The sequence below is a fragment of the Garra rufa genome, chromosome 25 (assembly GCF_049309525.1).
Source record: "Garra rufa chromosome 25, GarRuf1.0, whole genome shotgun sequence".
Taxonomy (NCBI): Eukaryota; Metazoa; Chordata; class Actinopteri; order Cypriniformes; family Cyprinidae; genus Garra; species Garra rufa.
The window spans coordinates 10,477,601-10,500,127 of record NC_133385.1 but is presented as its reverse complement, the minus strand read 5'-3'; the positions used below and the strand labels follow the sequence as shown (position 1 = coordinate 10,500,127).

The 22,527-nt window shown below is 35.7% G+C and overlaps 1 protein-coding gene across 2 annotated transcripts in view; it reads right to left on the bottom strand.

The window, feature by feature from the left end:
• Positions 1-22,527, bottom strand: part of LOC141301726 (leucine-rich repeat and immunoglobulin-like domain-containing nogo receptor-interacting protein 1) — a 127,599-nt gene that overhangs the window by 46,479 nt on the left and 58,593 nt on the right. Inside the window, exon 2 of one of the 2 annotated variants that reach the window (XM_073831923.1) lies at positions 15,000-15,142. The gene's annotated coding sequence lies outside the window, so the exon portion shown is untranslated. The remainder of the gene's footprint in view (positions 1-14,999; positions 15,143-22,527) is intronic. The other variant, XM_073831924.1, reaches the window with a different exon arrangement.

Here is a 22,527-nt window from a genome sequence, read left to right as displayed (position 1 = left end):
AATATTATAGTATTAAAAAGCCACAGTACTAAAACAGTACAGTACTCAAATTTTCCAGTATTATAAAATACTGAAACAATATTAAAAAACTACAGAACTAAAATTATAAAACACAAACTCTGAAACTGAAATTTTACAGAACTAAAACTATAATACTGAAATTTTACAGTGTTAAAACTCTACACTACTGACATTTTACAGTACTGAGACTGTAAACTACTGAAATATAACCGTAATAAAAGACCACAGTACTAAAATCATACAACACTAAAACTCTGCTACTGTAAATTTACATAACTAAAACTGTATAATAGTGAAAATTTACAGTGTTAAAACTACACTACTGAAATCATGCAACACATAAACTCTGATACTGACATTTTACTGAACTTAAAACTATATAATACTAAAACTCTGCAGTGTTAAAACTCTACACTACTAACATTTTACAGTACTGAGACTATAAATTACTGAAATATCAAAGTATTAAAACACTACATTACTGAAAGCATACAACACCAAAACTCTAAAATACTGAAATTTTACAGATCTAAACTTTACCGTAATGGCATTTTACAGTGCTAAAACTCTACATTACTGAAATTTTACAGCATTGAGACTGTTAAGTACTGAAATATAACATTATTAAAATACTCCAGTACTAAAATCATACAACAACAAAACTCTATATTACTGAAATTTTACAGACCTAAACTTTAAGGTACTGATATTTTGCAGTGCTAAGAATCTACACTGCTGAGATTTTACAGTATTGAGACTGTAAAGTACTGAAATATAACCGTAATTAAACACTTCAGTACTGAAATCATACAACACCAAAACTCTATATTACTGAAATTTTACAGACCTAAACTTTAAGGTACTGATATTTTGCAGTGCTAAAACTCTACACTGCTGACATTTTACAGTATTGAGACTGTAAAGTACTGAAATATAACCGTAATTAAACACTTCAGTACTGAAATCATACAACACCAAAACTCTATATTACTGAAATTTTACAGACCTAAACTTTAAGGTACTGATATTTTGCAGTGCTAAAACTCTACACTGCTGACATTTTACAGTATTGAGACTGTAAAGTACTGAAATATAACCGTAATTAAACACTTCAGTACTGAAATCATACAACACCAAAACTCTATATTACTGAACTTTTACAGACCTAAACTTTAAGGTACTGATATTTTGCAGTGCTAAAACTCTACACTGCTGACATTTTAGAGTATTGAGACTGTTAAGTACTGAAATATAACCCTATTAAAACACAACAGTACTAAAATCATCACACCAACACCAAAACTCTATAATACCCAAATTTTTACAGACCTAAGCTTTAAAGTACTGATATTTTAAATTACTGACATTTTACAGTGCTGAAATATTATAATAATGAAACTCCACTGTACTAAACTTTTTATAAAACTGCAGAAACTACAGAAATGCATCCCTACAATACTGAAATCTAACGCAATAAAACCCCAGGGTAGCTAAATCTTACAGTACTGAAATCATACAAAGCCGAAATCTCACAGCACTTATCACTAGTATGAAATCCTCTTCAGTTTCAGTGATGGGATGAGAATTGATCATGCAGCATCTGTGTGGAAAACCAATAGTCTATTTTTATCCTGCATCTCAATTACGACATCAGTAAACAGAATTTCCCAGATGAATGCTTAAAGTGAGATCAATTAAAAACACTTAGCTTATGAACATGGCAAATTAAGAAAATTTATAGCAGCAGAATATGGATGGACAGCAGAACTTGGATGCAAATCAGCTTGCAGCTTGGCTCAACGCTTGGCGTCTGTTTGTGCCAGTATGGCTCGCCACCATCAAACCACTCTAAGAGAATAAACCAGCACAGGCTATTTTACAGATCAATGACATTACATTATTGCAAAGTGTAAGTATGCATGCAAGTGTGCATCCTTCTGTACCTCCTAAATGGGTTCATAAATATCTTACACTGGTACAATGATCCTGCTGTAAATATGAGGATAGATGGATTCTTTTTCCACAAATTCTTCCTCAGACAGACACATAATGCCGTATACACAAATCAGATGCAGAATAAGGCTAAAAACAGCGGTTTCTCAGGAACGGATCAGCGGCATTGAGCAGAGCTCTGAAATGACCAAATAGATATGTTTTAGCACCTTGAATTTTAACTGTATACATTTATTGCCATAGTTATTGATGCATGGACAGACCTTTTCAGAGTTGAGCGCCTCATCTCGCCCTCATACAAGCACTGCTCTGCATGTTTAGTGGACTAATGATGCCTGCAATGAACTGTAATTTGCTCCTTGAAGATCAGGCAGGTAGCAGTCCTATTAAGAGACCAGAAACATCACAAGCCGGCTTTGATGTAATGGTCAGGTATTTAAATTTGTAAGGATAGGCATTCATCATCTGAAGGAGCATCGCCTAAACTAATGCAGCCAATGTCGACAGCTCTACTGATTATTAATGGTAGCCATCTAGTATCGTTGCACCACATACAATGTGATGCATATGCAATGTGTCCAAAATCACTTCTCTACATAGTGCACTACTTAATGTTCGTTACAAAGGGAACAGTAAATGAGTACTTGTTTGTTGCTGTCATTTAGACCAGGGTATTTGTGTTTTTTTTATTTATTTTTTTAGCATTTAATACTTAATAATCACCACTTGATAAAACATAATACTATACCACTTTAAAGATTAGAAATCAGTGAGTGTTTTATAATATTGAAAGTTTTTACCTTGTAGGAAAAAAAGTCTATAAGTATATAATTTGATGGAAAGAATATTTTAAAAACACTGTATTGTCAATAAAAATATCTGTTTTTAAATAAATATTATTTAAATAATTTTCTTTAGTATAAAGGCAATATGAAAGCCAATAACGTAACTTTGCTTAATATTTTATAATTTAGTTTGTCTGCATAATAAATCACACTTAGTATTTTTTATGTAAAAAAAATATATATACATGAATAAAATAAAAAAAAATAAGTATTTATCCCCTCGTTTTGTAAATCATGACCATGAATTTAGACTTTGCGCCCTCATTTTAGTAAATCGTGGCCACAAATTAAGATTTTGTTCCCTCGTTTTAATAAATTGTGGTCACAAATTAGGAATTCATTCCCTAGTTTTAGTAAATCATGGCCATGAATTAACAATTTGTTACCTAGTTTTAATAAACAGTGGCCATAAATTTAAAAAAAAAAAATGTTTCCTAGTTCTAGTAAACCACTGCCATGAATTTACAATTTGTTCCCTGGTTTTAGTAAATCGTGTCCATAAATTAAGATTTCGTTCTCCTTGTTTTAGTAAATCGTGGCCACGAATTAAGATTTAGTTCCCTTGATTTAGTAAATCGTGGTTACAAATAAAAAATTGTTCCCTAGTTTTAGTAAATCATTGCCATGAATTAAGAATTTGTTCCTTAGTTTTAGTAAATCGTTGCCATAAATTAAGAAATTTTTCCCTAGTTCTAGTAAATCGTGGTCATGAATGAAGATTTCTTTCCCTCTATTTAGTAAACCATGGCCACAAATTAAGATTTTGCTCCCTCGTTTTATAAATTGTGGTCTCAAATTAAGATTTCATTCCCTCGTTTTAGTAAACCGTGGCCATGAATTAAGATTTTGTTCCCTCGTTTTAGTTAAATCCTAGCCACAAATGAATAATTCAGTCATTTGTTCAAGTAAAAGTATTTAATGCAAAAAAAAAAAAAAAACTTTTAGTAAATCGTGGCCACAAATGTAAAATTTGTTCCTTAGTTTTAGTAAATCATTGTTGTGAATTAAGATTTCTTTCTCTCGTTTAAAAAAAACATGGCCACGAATTAAGATTTTGTTCCCTCGTTTTATAAACTGTGGTCACAAATTAATATTTCGTTCTCTTGTTTTAGTAAATCATGGTCACGAATTAAGATTTTGTTCCCTCGTTTTATAAACTGTGGTCACAAATTAATATTTCGTTCTCTCGTTTTAAAAAATCATGGTCACAAATTAAGATTTTGTTCCCTCGTTTTATAAACTGTGGTCACAAATTAATATTTCGTTCTCTTGTTTTAGTAAATCATGGTCACGAATTAAGATTTTGTTCCCTCGTTTTATAAACTGTGGTCACAAATTAATATTTCGTTCTCTTGTTTTAGTAAATCATGGTCACGAATTAAGATTTTGTTCCCTCGTTTTATAAACTGTGGTCACAAATTAATATTTCGTTCTCTTGTTTTAGTAAATCATGGTCACGAATTAAGATTTTGTTCCCTCGTTTTATAAACTGTGGTCACAAATTAATATTTCGTTCTCTCGTTTTAAAAAATCATGGCCACAAATTAAGATTTTGTTCCCTCGTTTTATAAACTGTGGTCACAAATTAATATTTCATTCTCTTGTTTTAGTAAATCATGGCCACAAATTAAGATTTTGTTCCCTCGTTTTATAAACTGTGGTCACAAATTAATATTTCGTTCTCTTGTTTTAGTAAATCATGGTCACGAATTAAGATTTTGTTCCCTCGTTTTATAAACTGTGGTCACAAATTAATATTTCGTTCTCTTGTTTTAGTAAATCATGGTCACGAATTAAGATTTTGTTCCCTCGTTTTATAAACTGTGGTCACAAATTAATATTTCGTTCTCTTGTTTTAGTAAATCATGGTCACGAATTAAGATTTTGTTCCCTCGTTTTATAAACTGGTCACAAATTAATATTTCGTTCTCTTGTTTTAGTAAATCATGGTCACGAATTAAGATTTTGTTCCCTAGTTTTATAAACTGTGGTCACAAATTAATATTTCGTTCTCTTGTTTTAGTAAATCATGGTCACGAATTAAGATTTTGTTCCCTCGTTTTATAAACTGTGGTCACAAATTAATATTTCGTTCTCTTGTTTTAGTAAATCATGGCCACAAATTAAGATTTTGTTCCCTCGTTTTATAAACTGTGGTCACAAATTAATATTTCGTTCTCTTGTTTTAGTAAATCATGGTCACGAATTAAGATTTTGTTCCCTCGTTTTATAAATTGTGGTCACAAATTAATATTTCGTTCTCTTGTTTTAGTAAATCATGGTCACGAATTAAGATTTTGTTCCCTCGTTTTATAAACTGTGGTCACAAATTAATATTTCGTTCTCTCGTTTTAGTAAATCATGGTCACGAATTAAGATTTTGTTCCCTCGTTTTATAAACTGTGGTCACAAATTAATATTTCATTCTCTTGTTTTAGTAAATCATGGTCACGAATTAAGATTTTGTTCCCTCGTTTTATAAACTGTGGTCACAAATTAATATTTCGTTCTCTTGTTTTAGTAAATCATGGCCACAAATTAAGATTTTGTTCCCTCGTTTTATAAACTGTGGTCACAAATTAATATTTCTTTCTCGTTTTAGTAAATCATGGTCACGAATTAAGATTTTGTTCCCTCGTTTTATAAACTGTGGTCACAAATTAATATTTCGTTCTCTTGTTTTAGTAAATCATGGTCACGAATTAAGATTTTGTTCCCTCGTTTTATAAACTGTGGTCACAAATTAATATTTCGTTCTCTCGTTTTAAAAAATCATGGTCACAAATTAAGATTTTGTTCCCTCGTTTTATAAACTGTGGTCACAAATTAATATTTCGTTCTCTCGTTTTAGTAAATCATGGCCACAAATTAAGATTTTGTTCCCTCGTTTTATAAACTGTGGTCACAAATTAATATTTCGTTCTCTTGTTTTAGTAAATCATGGTCACGAATTAAGATTTTGTTCCCTCGTTTTATAAACTGTGGTCACAAATTAATATTTCGTTCTCTCGTTTTAGTAAATCATGGCCACAAATTAAGATTTTGTTCCCTCGTTTTATAAACTGTGGTCACAAATTAATATTTCGTTCTCTTGTTTTAGTAAATCATGGTCACGAATTAAGATTTTGCTCCCTCGTTTTATAAACTGTGGTCACAAATTAATATTTCGTTCTCTCGTTTTAGTAAATCATGGCCACAAATTAAGATTTTGTTCCCTCGTTTTATAAACTGTGGTCACAAATTAATATTTCGTTCTCTTGTTTTAGTAAATCATGGTCACGAATTAAGATTTTGTTCCCTCGTTTTATAAACTGTGGTCACAAATTAATATTTCGTTCTCTTGTTTTAGTAAATCATGGCCACAAATTAAGATTTTGTTCCCTCGTTTTATAAACTGTGGTCACAAATTAATATTTCGTTCTCGTTTTAGTAAATCATGGTCACGAATTAAGATTTTGTTCCCTTGTTTTATAAACTGTGGTCACAAATTAATATTTCGTTCTCTTGTTTTAGTAAATCATGGTCACGAATTAAGATTTTGTTCCCTCGTTTTATAAACTGTGGTCACAAATTAATATTTCGTTCTCTCGTTTTAAAAAATCATGGTCACAAATTAAGATTTTGTTCCCTCGTTTTATAAACTGTGGTCACAAATTAATATTTCGTTCTCTTGTTTTAGTAAATCATGGTCACGAATTAAGATTTTGTTCCCTCGTTTTATAAACTGTGGTCACAAATTAATATTTCGTTCTCTTGTTTTAGTAAATCATGGCCACAAATTAAGATTTTGTTCCCTCGTTTTATAAACTGTGGTCACAAATTAATATTTCGTTCTCTTGTTTTAGTAAATCATGGTCGCGAATTAAGATTTTGTTCCCTCGTTTTATAAACTGTGGTCACAAATTAATATTTCGTTCTCTCGTTTTAAAAAATCATGGCCACAAATTAAGATTTTGTTCCCTCGTTTTATAAACTGTGGTCACAAATTAATATTTCGTTCTCTTGTTTTAGTAAATCATGGTCACAAATTAAGATTTTGTTCCCTCTTTTATAAACTGTGGTCACAAATTAATATTTCGTTCTCTCGTTTTAGTAAATCATGGTCACGAATTAAGATTTTGTTCCCTCGTTTTATAAACTGGTCACAAATTAATATTTCGTTCTCTTGTTTTAGTAAATCATGGTCACGAATTAAGATTTCATTCCCTCATTTTAGTAAACCGTGGCGATGAATTAAGATTTAGTTTTCTTGTTTCAGTTAAATCCTGGCCACAAATGAATAATGTAGTCATTTGTTTCAGTAAAAGTATTTAATGCAAAAATCTAATACATAGATGAAGATGAATGTAGATGAAGATGTTTTTTTGGGGTCTTTGTCATCACAAAGTTTGAAAAATCACTGCCCTCGTTGTCTCGTTTTAGTAAATCGTGGCCACGAATTAAGATTTAGTTCTCTTATTTTAGTAAATTGTGGCACAAATTAAGATATATATTATTGATGAATATATTGATGAGTCATCTTTTTTTGGGGGTCCTTGTCATCAAAAACCTCTGCCCACTGCTTTTATATTTCTATTTTAGACCTTTAAAATACATATTTGGCTACTTCATATCAACCTTAAGACAGTGATCACATTAAAATCTGAAGCAAATCTTAGAAAATGATCATTGATTTGTTGGCTGGATTTACGGATAAATTACTAACACCTGAGGGGCTGTGTGTGATTATCTCATAGTTTGAGGCCCTTGTATTTGGGAAAACTACATTGGTAAACACCGGTGTGGAAGTAAACAGAAAATCTTTACCAACAGAGTGTTTTACACAGGGACAGGGAAGCAGCTGCAGGTCAGGGGGAAAAAACAAAGCTCTCACAAAAAAGTGTTTTTTTTTTTCCGAAGGGATCATGGGGTTATTTGATTGATTTCCTTTAGGTAGATCCTCCCATATCATCCCAACAGACAAACTCAGTCTAAAGACAATTTAATTAAGAGGCAGATGGCAGCAGGGGAGATAATCCTGCAGAGTTTGATGTAATTCAGAGATGATTAAAAACCCATCGCTGCATTCCCCAAATGGAGCGACGGCCTCACTTTGACCACACCGAGGGTGCGAATCACAGATTTACCCACAGGCCCCTCCTGTGGCTGCACTAATCAGCTGGACTCATCTGGAATTACCACTTGAATTTTCCACAAGAAAGATTGAGTCAATGTTCCCTTGTGACCGGAGGAGCTACCTGGGAATTCTGTTCCTACATGATAGAGCCATTTTAGACAAATGCAATCACGTATCTGCTCAAATAATGCTGTGCCGTTGCTTTGGCTTCATTTACACTCTGCCATAATGTTCGTATGATTAGCAACACCTCACGCAGAGTCTATTTTCAGGCAGGATATTTATAAAGCCTGGGTATTTAAAGCAGTCACAGGATGGTTTGGATCCATACCAGATTTATAATCATTTCTGGAAGTCTAGAACCTACAAAGTGTCACCATATTATTGTTTGATTACTGACAGTGGTGATTTGTAACCTAATTCAATTCAAAACGAATTTTAGCATTTAAGTGCTTCGTGGTGAAAACCAACAAGAGTGTTTTGCATTTTACATCAGCAGAAATTATGCACATTTTGGCACATTAAATCAGCAAGTGAGCTTGAATGTGGCACATCAGGGAAGAAAAAATTGCATTATTAATTAATATCTCAAGTGTTTCACCTATAAAATCAGTGAGACTAACTGGAGATCAAACATTTGCATATGTCTCCAGCTACACCTAAGATTTTTTTCTCTCAGAAAAATGCCCTAATGTGTTTGAGAAGAGAACATAATGTCTCAGACTGCTCAGATTTGCCAAAGTCTGATCAAAACACAAGGATTTCTCTTCAATCATCTCCAAGACCAAATTATCTGCTATCCACGTTCACTAAACTACACATTGACTTCACAACTAAAACGAGGGAACAAATTCTTAATTAGTGGCCATGATTTACTCAAACTGGGAAACAAACTTCATTGCCACGATTTACTAAAACAAGTTCATGAATTCTTAATCCGAGGCCATGATTTACTAAAACGAGGGAACGCATTCTTAATTTGTGGCCACGATTTACTAAAACAAGGCACTGAAAATATTCATTCTTAATATGTGGCCATGATTTACTAAAACTAGGTAACAAACTCTTAATTCGTGGCCACAATTTACTCAAACAGGGGAACAAATTCTTAATTCTTGGCCACAAAAAAAAATCTTAAATCATGGCCATGATTTTCCAAAAAGAGAGCAAATTCTTAATAGGCAACGAATTCTCCATTCATGGCCATGATTTACTAAAACGAGGGAGGAAATTCTTAATTCGTGATCACAGTTTACTAAAATGAGGGAACAAAATCTTATTTGTGGCCATGATTTACTAAAACTAGGGAGCAAATTCTTAATTCACGGCCATGATTTATTACACAAATTCTAATTCATGGCAACAATTTAGTAAAATGAGGGAACGAATTGTAAATGAATACCAAGATTTACTAAAACGAGGGAACAAAATCTAAATGAATGGCCACAATTTACTAAAACAAAGGAGCGAAATCTTAATTTGTGGCAAAAATGTATTAAAAATGGGGAGCGAATTTTTAATTCATGGCCACAATTTATTAAAACGAGGGAACGAGTTCTTAATTCATGGCCACGATTTACTAAAATGAAGGAACAAAATCTAAATTAATGGCCATGATTTATCAAAACGAGGGAACAAATTCTTAATTCATGTCCACAATTTACTAAAACAAGGGAACACATTCTTATTTAATGGCCACAATTTACTAAAACAAAGGAGCGAAATCTTAATTTGTGGCAAAAATTTATTAAAAATGGGGAGCGAATTTTTAATTCATGGCCACAATTTATTAAAACGAGGGAACGAGTTCTTAATTCATGGCCACAATTTACTAAAACGAGAGAAAAAAATCTTAATTCATGGCCACGATTTACTAAAACAAGGGAATGCATTCTTAATTTGTGGCCACGATTTACTAAAATGAAGGAACAAAATCTAAATTAATGGCCATGATTTATCAAAACGAGGGAACAAATTCTTAATTCATGTCCACAATTTACTAAAACAAGGGAGTAAAATCTTAATTCGTGGCCACAATTTACTAAAACTATGTACATTTCTAAGGAATGAGGAGAAACAATTGGCACTCCAATGAAACATGAATGATAACTCCAAGTTTCCCAACCTCCAAAAGAGCATTTTCATTTAGTTTTCGCCCATTACTTCAGCAAACATGGTCATGGGATGCGTTCTCTGAGAGGTCTGGTCACCAGTTTCCCGTTCCAGCTCACATTACCACCCTCCGGATTCATGCATGTGTGGCATAATCTCCAAACTCTTTCCGTTCCCCTCACCACCGGCTACAAATCTCCTTCCCAGCAGCCCCCTCACCGCCCGAGAAATGTCTTCACACTGCCGCCTCTCAGAGGAAAAAGACTGACCTTGACGACAAGTCCCCCCTCTTAAACGCAGATTACACCAAATCTTTCTCCAGCACACACGCTTCCAGAAATCCATTTTTCCACCTCTGATGGTTTTATATCTCGGCAGTAGCTATTCAACAGCACAGGACACTCAGATTACAGTCAAATTTACTGTGAGGCAGCATAAACACTTCTTTATCTCATTAAGCATGCATGGATTCATGAACATGAATATTCAAATGTTCATATGAATATTCACAAAGTACCACTCAGTTTCTCAACCTTTACTCTTTTCTTCTTTCTTCAGTCGCACACACACTAATCACATGCATAAACACAGGCGAGCGGGGTGTCTTTTGCTTGAGTTTTCTAACAATTACAATCAGCTCTTTCAGGAGAGATCTGCAGCAGTTCCCAGCATGCATCAGCACCTTGTGTTTGCAACCCTGTATGTGTTAGGGGTTGAAATGACGCTGTTCATCAGCACAGTTCTGATCTCATTTTGCTCTGATTGTAGGCGAGCAGCGAAGTTCAGCTGTCAGAAAAAGCAGATATTTTAATAAATCACAGAAGAGCCACTGCACAGAAACCATCTGCCCATGTATGAAAATTACCACTCGATCCTGACAAGGCTTTACACACATTACTGACAGTAACATTAGTCCTAGTTTCACATGTAGTCTTGTCTACTTATTTGCTTCAAGAGCCACCCACTTGACTGACATGACAGACACATAACACAACCAATCACAGCAATGTCTATGGATTGGTAAATCTTAAACTGGACATAACTTAGAGAAAATAGGATATACAGGTGTTCAAGTCAATTCCATAACCCTCAAACATGGATGGATGGATGAATGCTTGATTGGTTAATTGTTTAGATGGATGGATGGCTGATTGGTTGGTTAACTGGATGGATGCTTGGATGTTTGTTTGGTTGGTTGGTTGGATGGTTGGTAGGTTGGTTGGATGGATGGTTGAATGTTTGGTTGGTTGGTTGTTTAGATGGATGGATTCTCCTTAGCCAGGTAAGGCGCCTCTGACATTGTATGTGGTTCAAGAGTGGCTTAACAAGAGGAATACAACAACTGTAGCCAAATTCCTTGACATGTCTGTGTGTGTTGGCTCTTGATGCCTTGACCCCAGCCTCAGTTCATTCCTTGTGAAGTTCACCCAAATTCTTGAATCGATTTTGCTTGACAAGCCTCTCAAGGCTGTGGTTCTCTCGGTTGGTTGTGCATCCTATTCTTCCACACTTTTTCCTTCTATTCAACTTTCTGTAACATGCTTGGATACAGCACTCTGACAACAGCCAGCTTCTTTGGCAATAAATGTTTGTGGCTTACCCTCCTTGTGAAGGGTGTCAATGATTGTCGTCTGGACAACTGTCAGATCAGCAGTCTTCCCCATGATTGTGTAGCCTAGTGAACCAAACTGAGAGACCATTTTAAAGGCTCAGGAAACCTTTGCAGGTATTTTAGTTGATTAGCTGATTGGCATATCACCATATTCTAATCTTTTTTGTGATATTTTTGCCATATTGCCCACCCCTGGTTTCAATAAGGACATTTTTGTCCTTAAGGTCCTGAGAGGAACTATTTTTGTACCTAGTGTAAAATAGATTTATTAAAGGAAGTGAGGGTGAAATATTAAAATTATGTAGTTGGCATTAACACAGGCAAAATGACCGAAAAAAAAAACTGAAAAAGACAAAAAGGTCCATAAGGTTGCACAAGGGTTAAGAAAAATAATATTGTCCTGTTTAGTTCATATGGCATAAATAAGTTACATATATGATTTTATTTTACTTCAAGATGCTTTATATTATTTTTGTCATTTTTTTTTAACTTAAACTCACCTGGCAGTGTTTAGCGTAAATGTAACTGGGTGTTTTTATGGTGTGTGATCTGACAGAAAGAATCTAGAGAAAATGGAGCTCCTTAGATCCTCCACAAGACACTGAGCAGCAAAAGCCATCTTTCAAAAGAAAAGAGAGAGAGAAACAACAGCCCAACCATCTCATCTCACTCTCAGACAGAAATTGAGCTCCTATCTTTTTCTCTGTTTTTTCGAGGAAGAGATTCATACATGCAGAATCTAGCGTGTCGTTTGTCTTCAGTCATGCGAAATGCCGTCCGTCAGCTTTACTGCAGCCTGGTTTCCTCTCCGCACAGTCACGATAAATGATGGAGAACAGAAGCAAGACGAGGAAAAAAGAGAGAGAGAAAGAGGCAGGGCTGTAATGTTTCCGCACAGATATGGCTTTCAAATACTGGCTTATGGGTTGGAATTCATACGCCATCATTCAAAATGACAAACCAAAATAATACAAGGTTCATTTATCCCACTGCTCCGGATGGATCCTTTTTACCTCTTGGTTTCTACCAGCTACAGAGGCGCAAAAACAGCCTAGCGTAAAGCAAACTATTTTACAACCAATTACATGGAAATAGCCATTACAGCATGTTGGACTTAAAAGATTCAAAGTCTGTCAAATAAAACTCAAACAGTCTTGCATAGCCAGACTTTTGACTCAGCATATGCACTCTTAACAAAAAATGGTGCTTTAAAAGGTTCTTCAAGCGATGCCAAAGAAGAATTTTTGGTTCCATAAAGAACCATTCAGTCAAAGGTTCTTTAAAGAACCATCTCTTTCTTACCTTTTTATAATCTGAAGAACCTTTTTTGCCACAAAGAACCTTTTGTGAAACAGAAAGATTTTTCAGATGTTTGAGGTTCTTTATGGAACCATTTAGACAAAAAAGGTTCTTCTATGGCATCGTGAAGAACCTTTATTTTTAAGAGTGCATACTAGTCCACAGCTCATTCTTGCCACCTTTGTCTTTCTGTCATATCAGCACACACGTTACATAAGTAATCACAAAAAAATGTGTCGCAATTACAAGCTTATTCTACTCCTTGACTATAGGTACAATGCCGAAACACATTCTCACACAAACGCACTCAAAATGTAAGTTAATTCTTAACAATCTACCAACAAACTACAAGGTATGTTAATTTTTTGCTTTTTGCCAATTTCATTGGATGTTGCTCATTGCTTTATCACTAATAGTACACAAATTTGACAAGCTAAATACAGTTAGAAATGTCTTATAACATACTCTTTGTTTTAGACAAAAAGAATGAACATATAAAGCGATTAGAATACTTGAGCAATTACATCCTGTTTGAAATGCATCACAGCATCTACGCAAAACAACTCAGAAAATAAAATACTGATACAATGCCACATTGTACAGCTTTTGGTTGCTTTTCAGTCGATGGGCAACAGGAGAAGCGATGTAAGTCTTCACTGCTTTCCTAGCAATAAAAAGAGGAGACGAATAAAACTTCCTAAAGACCTGCGTCTTTGTTCTCTCCACTTTAGCCCTGATGGCTTTGAAGCTTTAAGTAGGCCACAGCTATTGGAAGAGCTTATAAATGGCAGAGACAAGAAACAATAAATGCCATCCTGACAAGATGTTAACACACCATTTGTCATTTATTTCTGACATCTGAGCCGCTGAAGACGCAGAGGATGTTACTAATGTTACTTTCGTTTTTGAAAGGAAAGTGCCGATCCTGATCTACATATGTGTCTATGTTTGTGCAAATCATTCGTGATGCAGCTTCAACCACAGCAGAAGGGTTTTTATGCAGCCTTTTTTAATAATGTGCTAGTTAGCAAGTTTTGCAGCTAAACGCGGCTAAAGTAAACATTATGGCTCGTCATCCCATAGCAGAGAGGGGCGGGGCGAGCAGAGCTCATTAGCATTTAAAGGAACATGCAACAGAACAGCTTGCTCTAAAAAGGGCTGATTTTGAGGTAAAAAGAGTTTTTTTACACTACCATTGAGAAGTTTTAACCAAAGTATGTTATAGACTTCTCATTAAGACCCTAAAGAATCATATCAACTTGTGGAAATGGGCATCCGATGACCCCTTTAATACCCGGGGTTCCCTTTAATGGCTGACAAGAATATCAAGAAAGCTGGTTGGCTGATATAATGCCTATATGCATAGTACAATTCAATGATAGCAAACAAGATGTACACAAACTTACTGAAGTGAACAGAACAGAACGCAAGTTCACCACAAATACAACACCACACATAATAATAACAAAATTGATTTATCATTTATCGAAACTGATTTATTAACTACCTCAAACAAACCACAATCCTCTCAGACTCCAGCTTATGTTTTTCCACAGAAATACTCATTTTAGCCGCCCAGTACCTTGGTAAACTGTACAAATCACTAAAAACCTGTGAACCCTGAATTAGATATAGCCAGCCAATCAGATTACAGCTCGCCAGGGCTGTGTGCAAACGACCTGTGGGCATGTCATCCCAAGCTGATATGTGTCAGTGGGCGTGTTTTGGTCCTCTCTGGCTGGGTTTGTGGGTGCGGACACATTTGGACCTCTCCTGGTGGCATTAACTGTTTAGACGAACCCCTGTAAACTTGTACGGAAGCTGCTGTCTGTCAGATTTGCTGACATCACTCACCTTACTCAGACTGTCAACGCGGCACCTCTTTTATTCCGAAATCAACTCTATTTCTTTTCTGGCACATTGGCTTTAATATGATTTAAAGTGTAGCTGCAGGAGACGGCAGTATACTGAGGAAAAATACCGTGCCAGCACTTACATAACATCACAGAAACACAAATCACTCGCTCTGAGTTGTACTCACTGGCAGTAAATGCTTCTCTGCTCTTTAGGATGGAGGCTGCTGGTTCACAGGGAATCGTGCAGGAGATAGAGACACGTTCGCTCCTGCGTCCACATTCCCCTGTCTTAATGTCTCCTCGGTGGAAAATCCTAGAACAGATGAAACTGCAATGAGAAAAACAAAGCAGAAGGGAATGTTTTAGGACCAATGCTATAGTATGGTGTACATTTCATTCGATGGATATACATTTCATTCATTAGCCGCGTTTGCTGAGCCAGCCATCACTATTGGTACTATCACTCAAACTGAGGGTTAGGAATTTGAACAAACGCCAATACTAACTACTGAAATTTGAAACATATCTCACCCGGCACGCTATAGAAATGAATGATATCTCAAATTAAAGGTGTGCAATGGTTTTTCTAAGTTATTGGACTTGGACGCTTTTGTTCCTGTGGATGTTTAAACAAAGTCTTAAAACAATTTCTTTGCATTTTAATTTATTGACATAAAATGTCCTTTACTGAATAGAAATCAAGCAGCAATCTTCTGGGACTTAAACTGCAGTTCATCGACTGGCCTCTAGAGACAGCCCCCAAAAGGAAATCAATCCCAATTGATAACCCATGTTAAGATGCCCAACTTTTGAGCAGAAAAAATGTGTTAACAGCCTTGTACAAAAAGTGGTTTTGGTTTTGCCCTTCATGACAATTTTGAGAGGAGTGAATTTTCAATAAATCATTTATTTACATTATATTAAAGTTCTGCATAATTAAGGGATTGGCCACTTGAGTGACAGGTGGATTGCCTCTGCTACGTCAAGCTAGGTGTGTGTGGTTTCAGCAAACAAACATCTAAGCTCCACCCACATTACGCCTTTGTTGCTTATTTTCGATTATCTGGGAGCGACGCGGCCGGATCCGCCCACTTCTGGTTTCAAAAATGGTCTTCAGAAACCTAGGGGTGATGTCACTGACACTATGTCCGTGTTTTATACTGTCTATGATAGAAATGCATCATAGGAAATTGTCTTTTTTGTTCCAAAAATACTTAGAATGTAATTACACCTGTGTTATTTCTACTCAATCTCATATTATCATATCCATATCCTTTTTAAAGCATTTTGTGTTGAATAAGTGTGTGCAATATACAGGTATTGACAATATTTGAAAATAAAGAGCACACATAATATGACACATCATAGCGCCAGGTCCATTATGGAGTGTCATGTGTGATTTTTTTCATTCATACTCGACACCGGAGGGCGCCCTTACGCAGAAAATCCACAAGTGAGATATAGTGGAATTGACGATAATCGTGATGTTTAAATAATGAAATATCATTATCGTGTAAATCAAGGATGTTGGGATATACCGGTATTGACAATAATCATGATATGTAAATAATGAAATATTGTTATGTAAACGTTGGGTGTCGCGATATATACCAGTACCGAATATAATCATGACATATACATAATGAAATATAGTTATCGTGTAAATGTGGGGTGTGGCGATATACTGGTACTGACGATAATCATGATATGTACTTAATGAAATATAGTTATGTAAATGTTGGGTGTCGTGATATATACCAGTACCGACTATAAGCATGATATGTACTTAATGAAATATAGTTATCGTGTAAATGTGGGGTGTGGCAATATATAGCGGTCCGATATTGATGATAATCGTGATATTTAAATAATGAAATATTGTTATCGTGTAAATTTGAGGTGACGCAATATACCAGTATTGATGATAATCGTGCTATTTAAATAATGAAATATTGTTATTGTGTTTAAGGGTGTCGAGATATACTGGTATTGATGATAATCGTGGTTTTACATAATGAAATATCATCATTGTGTAAATTGGAGGTTTCGCAATATACTGTTATTGACGATAATCATGATATTTAAATATCGTTATCATAAATTAGGGGTGTCATAATGTTTTTTTTTTTCAAGATTTCTATAGATATTACAGTATATTGTTATTGTGATTTTTTTTTTTTTGTTTTACGATAACGGTGTAGTGGAATATCGTATATCGTGACAGCCCTAGTGGTGAAAAATACTTTTAAAAATATTTGGAATGAAATGGCTGTAGTCTTTGCCTATTTCACAACCTAAAAAATTACAGCTTGATTGGAAATGACGCACAATAAACATTGTTCACAAGTTTTATTTACCTTGGTTTTGTGATATTTACCTCAATTTTACTTTGTTTTCCTCACACATCATGTCTTATATTTAATTTCAAGCTTAATTCGGGACAAACTAGTTTGTTGTTGTGGAAATGACAAATGAGTAACAGTCAGTATTATAACAATAACACTTTTTTTTTTCATTTTTATGCTGATGTATCAGTTCTAAACATAAAAAACATATTTTAATCAGTTTTCATTTAAAAATATAAATGATTCCATTCAAGATCTAATATCTGAGAGTAAAACAACACAAACTGAAATATGTCTTTTTGCTTTTTAATTAAAATCAGGCCCCAAGTCGAAGAAGCTGCACCTGATGGATGATAAAACATACCAAAAAATCCCCATAGACTTACATTAAAGCATAGACTTGAACCATATCTAGAGAGCAGAACGTCACCGACTCTAATGCCTTTGCAACTGCGCAGACCACCCTAGCAACTGTGTTAAAAACCCCTTGGAGGAACCTCATGATGACCCAAAACAATCTTTGTCGTGGAGAAAGCAGTCATAATAAAGTCCCAGAAGAAATATTTCAGTGTCAAGCCTTTATTAACGCATCCGCCACGTATATTTTAAATTAAGCACCATTACATGTATCCTCACATGGCTGGAGCAGATGTGACCGTTTCTCAAGATTTAACAGCTCTCAGTCTATTTTAAATGAGAGCTGCGGTATTATAACTCATAACCCTTCCATTTGATTGGCTCTGCTGTGAGCGTCCACTGTTACTGATTGCCTCCGCTGGGAGGGTCGCTTTGTCTCCTCTTGGCCACACAATTAGAGATTTCCCCTCTCTGATTGGTCACGAGGCTCGTAATACAGAAGTCGCACACACGCTGCGAGACCATCTCGGCCACCCTTCATTTTCCCAGCGAATTTCCCGCTGCGGCTTCATCTCCACCTGAATCCCACCAGCACACATCATCAAAGCCACTTCCTGTATTACAGCTCCCTGCACTGTGGGTATTTTTAATAGCCATGAATGTGCAGAAATGATATAATGCGAAGGCTTGTTTATTACAAATTGTCTAGATATCATTATGTTCTCCGCTGTGGTTTAACTTCACGAGACAAAAATGGAAAATTCCACTAATGTATTTGCAATCTATCTAAAGTTACACAAGGGTTACGACTCTCCCAAATGACAGTTTAATGTTTAAATGAGGTTTTTGTGAAACTAAAACACCCATTTCGCTTCACACGCAAGAGCTGCTAGGTCAACCAGCATTAGTATGCGCAGAGAAATTCATTCGAAGTTCAACAGGGTATCAATATCTCACCCTCAGCTGCATCAATGAAAGAAAATCTCATTGTAATGCTAAAAAAATATAGCTTTCTTTTAGAAAATAAAGAGCTGTTGCACAAAACGCTCCCTAACAGTAAAGATAATGAAAATGCATGCTGCTTTCAAACAGAAAACTATTGTAGCAAGCCAGAGTTTACAACTGAATCACGTATGAAAATAGCCTAAATGAGTTTGAGAGAACAAAAGCAGGACCATATGGGCATTTGGGCACAAACCCAGTGGCACAATGTTCAAGGGGGCAACATGGAAGGCCAGAAAGATTCAAATGATTGATAAATGATGGAGAAACGCAGCTTGGAGGAAAGCTTATGGCTCACACTTTGCTCTTTAAGTGAGTTTTCAGTTATTAACATGTTATACTACAAAATTAATATGAGCACAGTTCTAGAAGACAGATTATTAAGGTCTTTCCTTAAAACTAAACTCTCATACAGCACAGAATATATACAGTTGAAGTCAAAAGTTTACACACACCTTGCAGAATCTGCAAAATGTTGATTATTTGACCAACATAAAGAGGGATCATACAAAATGCATGTTGTTTTTTATTTAGTACTGACCTGAATAAGATAGTTCACATAAACAATGTTTACATATAGTCCACAAGAGAAAATAATTGTTGAATTTATAAAAATGACCCCGTTCAAAAGTTTACTTAAGCTTGATTCTTAGATTTTTTTATTCAGTGATAGTTGTTCATGAGTCCTGCCTGCTGTTCTTCAAAAATATCCTTTAGGTCACACAAATTCTTTGTTTTTGTTTTTTAGAATTTTTGTGCATTTGAACCCTTTCCAACAATGACTGTATGATTTTGAGATTCATCTTTTCACACTGAGGACAACTGAGGGACTCATATGCAACTATTGCAGAAGGTTCAGGTTAGTACTGCTCTTCAGAAACTACAGAAGATACTTACATGTTTCACAAACGACAAAATAAGTTACATTTACCCTGACCTTTAAATTCTGGCTCTTAATGCAGTTTTATCCTTCTGAAGCATCAGTGAGCATTAGAACCTTCTGTAATAGTTGCATATGAGTCCCTCAGTTGTCCTCAGTCTGAAAAGATGAATCTCAAAACCATACAGTCATTGTTGGAAAGGGTTAAAATACACAAAAATACTGAAAAAACAAAATATTTGTGAGACCTGAAGGATCTTTTCTGAAGAACAGCAGGTAGTTTAACTGTTCAGTACAAACCTTTATGTAAACATATGTGAAATATCTAACTATCCACTAAAATAATAAAAATTAATAAACATTTTGCAGATTCTGCAAGGTATATGTAAACTTTTGACCTCAACTGTATATTACTGCACATACTATTGCATCCACTATAAACTGAACTATTACTTTTTCTCTTTCCAGCGAAGACTAATTTTGATTCTCTTTAAAAAGGACAGTAAAAACAACAGCTCTGATTCGAGCCCAAATAAAACAAAGACTTATGCTTTACCATCAACCCTTGGAGTCTGACGAAATACTTTAATTTTAAAGAAACAATTCTGCACAAAGCCATTTATGACTGAAGTTTCCGGCCCGAAAATATCCTGTTCTCCGTATCCTGATGCGGAAATGAACCTGTGACCCGCAATAAGATCAAAGAAGCAATTACGAACTCATAAATTTACTTGTTTGCTGTGTCGAAAAGTCGAGTGGCATGCTAAGAGCCAAACCATGATCTCTGGATATTGGAAAAGCAATCAAACGGAAGACTAATTAATGAGCTTTTGAGTTATTGCTCAACTTGACACGAATCCTCACGGGAAAGGAGTTTAATCTAATGCTGAGATAAGTCATAAACATTCTTACAGACGGAAGATACTCTCTGATCAGTCGGCAAAGAGACGATTAAACGCATCAGGATATCAGATGTTTTAGGAGTTGGAAATTAAAGCTCTCGAGTTCTTGTTAATCTGAATGCATGTGTGGCCAAATAACTTTGCATTATTACAACCCAAAGGTCATGCGATAGCTTTAGCTAGAGCAAATATCAAGATTTTCTGTGAATAAGTTACATTTTAGACTTAAAGGAATAGTTGACCCAGAAATGAAAAATCTACTCACTCTCAGGCCATCCAAGATGTAGATGAGTTTGTTGCTTCATTGTTTACAGATTTGGAGCAATTTAGTGAACGGGCACCGTCAGAGAGAGGATGAGAGTCCAAACAGCTGATAGAAACATCACAATAATCCACAAATAATCCACACCACTCCAGTCCATCAATTAATATCTTGTAAAGTGAAAATCTGCATGTTTGTAAAAGACAATCCATCATTAAAACGTTTTTAAAGTTAAAAACAAGTCCTTTATCCATAACATTGCCTCCACTGGTAGAAAATGCACAGATCAAGCACTGTTTACAAGCGAAAACAGTCTAAAACAGTTCTAAACAAATATGTGGGTGGATTTTAATGTGAGAGGACAACAGAGGATGGACTTTTTCACTAAATGAAGTGTTATTATAGACTCATATTTTGGCCAGAAACGACGGTTTAAAGTTAAAATGCCTTAATGATGGATTTGTTTCTTACAAAAATGCCGATATTCACTTAAGACGTTAATTGATGGACTGGAGATTATTGTGATGTTTTTATCAGCTGTTTGGACTCTCATTCTGACGGCACCCATTCACTAAAGAGGATCCATTGGTGAGCAAGTGATGTAATGCTACATTTATCCAAACCCATTCAGATGAAGATGGCCTGAGGGTGAGTAGGTTTTTAGCAAATGCTCATTTTTAGGGGGATTCCTTTAAATGCATAATTTTTGAAGCTTAAAAGTTTATTTTCGTTTTCTGCAAAAAAAAAAAAAAAAAGTCAGTCATACAGGGTTTGAAACAACATAAGGGTGAATAACTAATGACATAATATTCAATCTTATAGTGAACTGTCCCTTTAAACAGACATAAACCCAGTGTAAACACGCCACATCCTCATTGATCTATTTGACTGGATCTCTTTTAATTACTCAACAGCCTTATGAGCATTTCTGATCTCCCAGCTGTCCCCCTGTGTCACGCACAGGAGAGTGATTACCACACACCGAAGGCCGCTGAAATCAAATGACACAATTGAGAGGTACGCCGCAATATTTCGGCTTTCCGCTGCAAATGAGATCCTGTTAAAATACTGCAGAGAATTTAATTCCCCATCATTCCAGTTAATGGCCGCAGGCATTTTGCGGTAGGGCACATATGAGAATTACTCCATTCTTCTTCCGCAGTTACGGCCATCTATCAGTCCAAGCATAATTATTCCCCGGGCGCCAGAAAGCTGACAGGCCTATTGCCGGCTCGCTTTCCATACAATAGAGTCTAATCTTGCCAGTGAGCTGTGTGGCGAGGCGGCCTTCAGAGCCTGGCACACATGAATGGAATGGGGCGGGGTTGGAGGCGGGGCTTACAGACAAGCATGGGATTGCTGATTGGGCTATTAGGCTCTGTGGGTGGAAGCTTACTATTACATTCTCATTCATTTCAATGGCTTAGGTGAGCTGTAAATATGACTAAGCTCTCTGGAGCCACAGGAAATGATGTCATGAGTGGTGGATGGCGCAATCCCAAGATCTCAAAAAAGAAAAGTCAAGCTTTCTTTAAAATTTCTAAAAAATGCAATGCTTTTAGGGCACTCAAAAAAGATTTTGATTGAAACAGAGGCAGATAGGGATGAGATGACTGGGGTGGAGCAATGGGCGGGGCTCAGAGCTAGAGCAGGAGATGGTGGGCGGGGTTTAAGAGTCAAGGAAGGGTGAGTAACAACAGTAGCGTGTCTGAAGCCAGAACCCGCTGGCCTCTTGCCCTCCTCCTCTGGGCAGAAACATTTCTATTCACAGCTGACTTCCAACTCCCTCTGAACACCTGCCGTAGCATGGCCGTGTTCAGGGGGGGAAAAAATGACATCCTCTACTGTTACCTAAAAACTCTGAAATCTTTCTCCTTGACAGGAGCCATGCTGTGCTCTAAGCTCTCATGCTCGTCTGTTTGAAGCTCCACATTTTACATTCTCAAAGGGCATTTATTGTGTGTG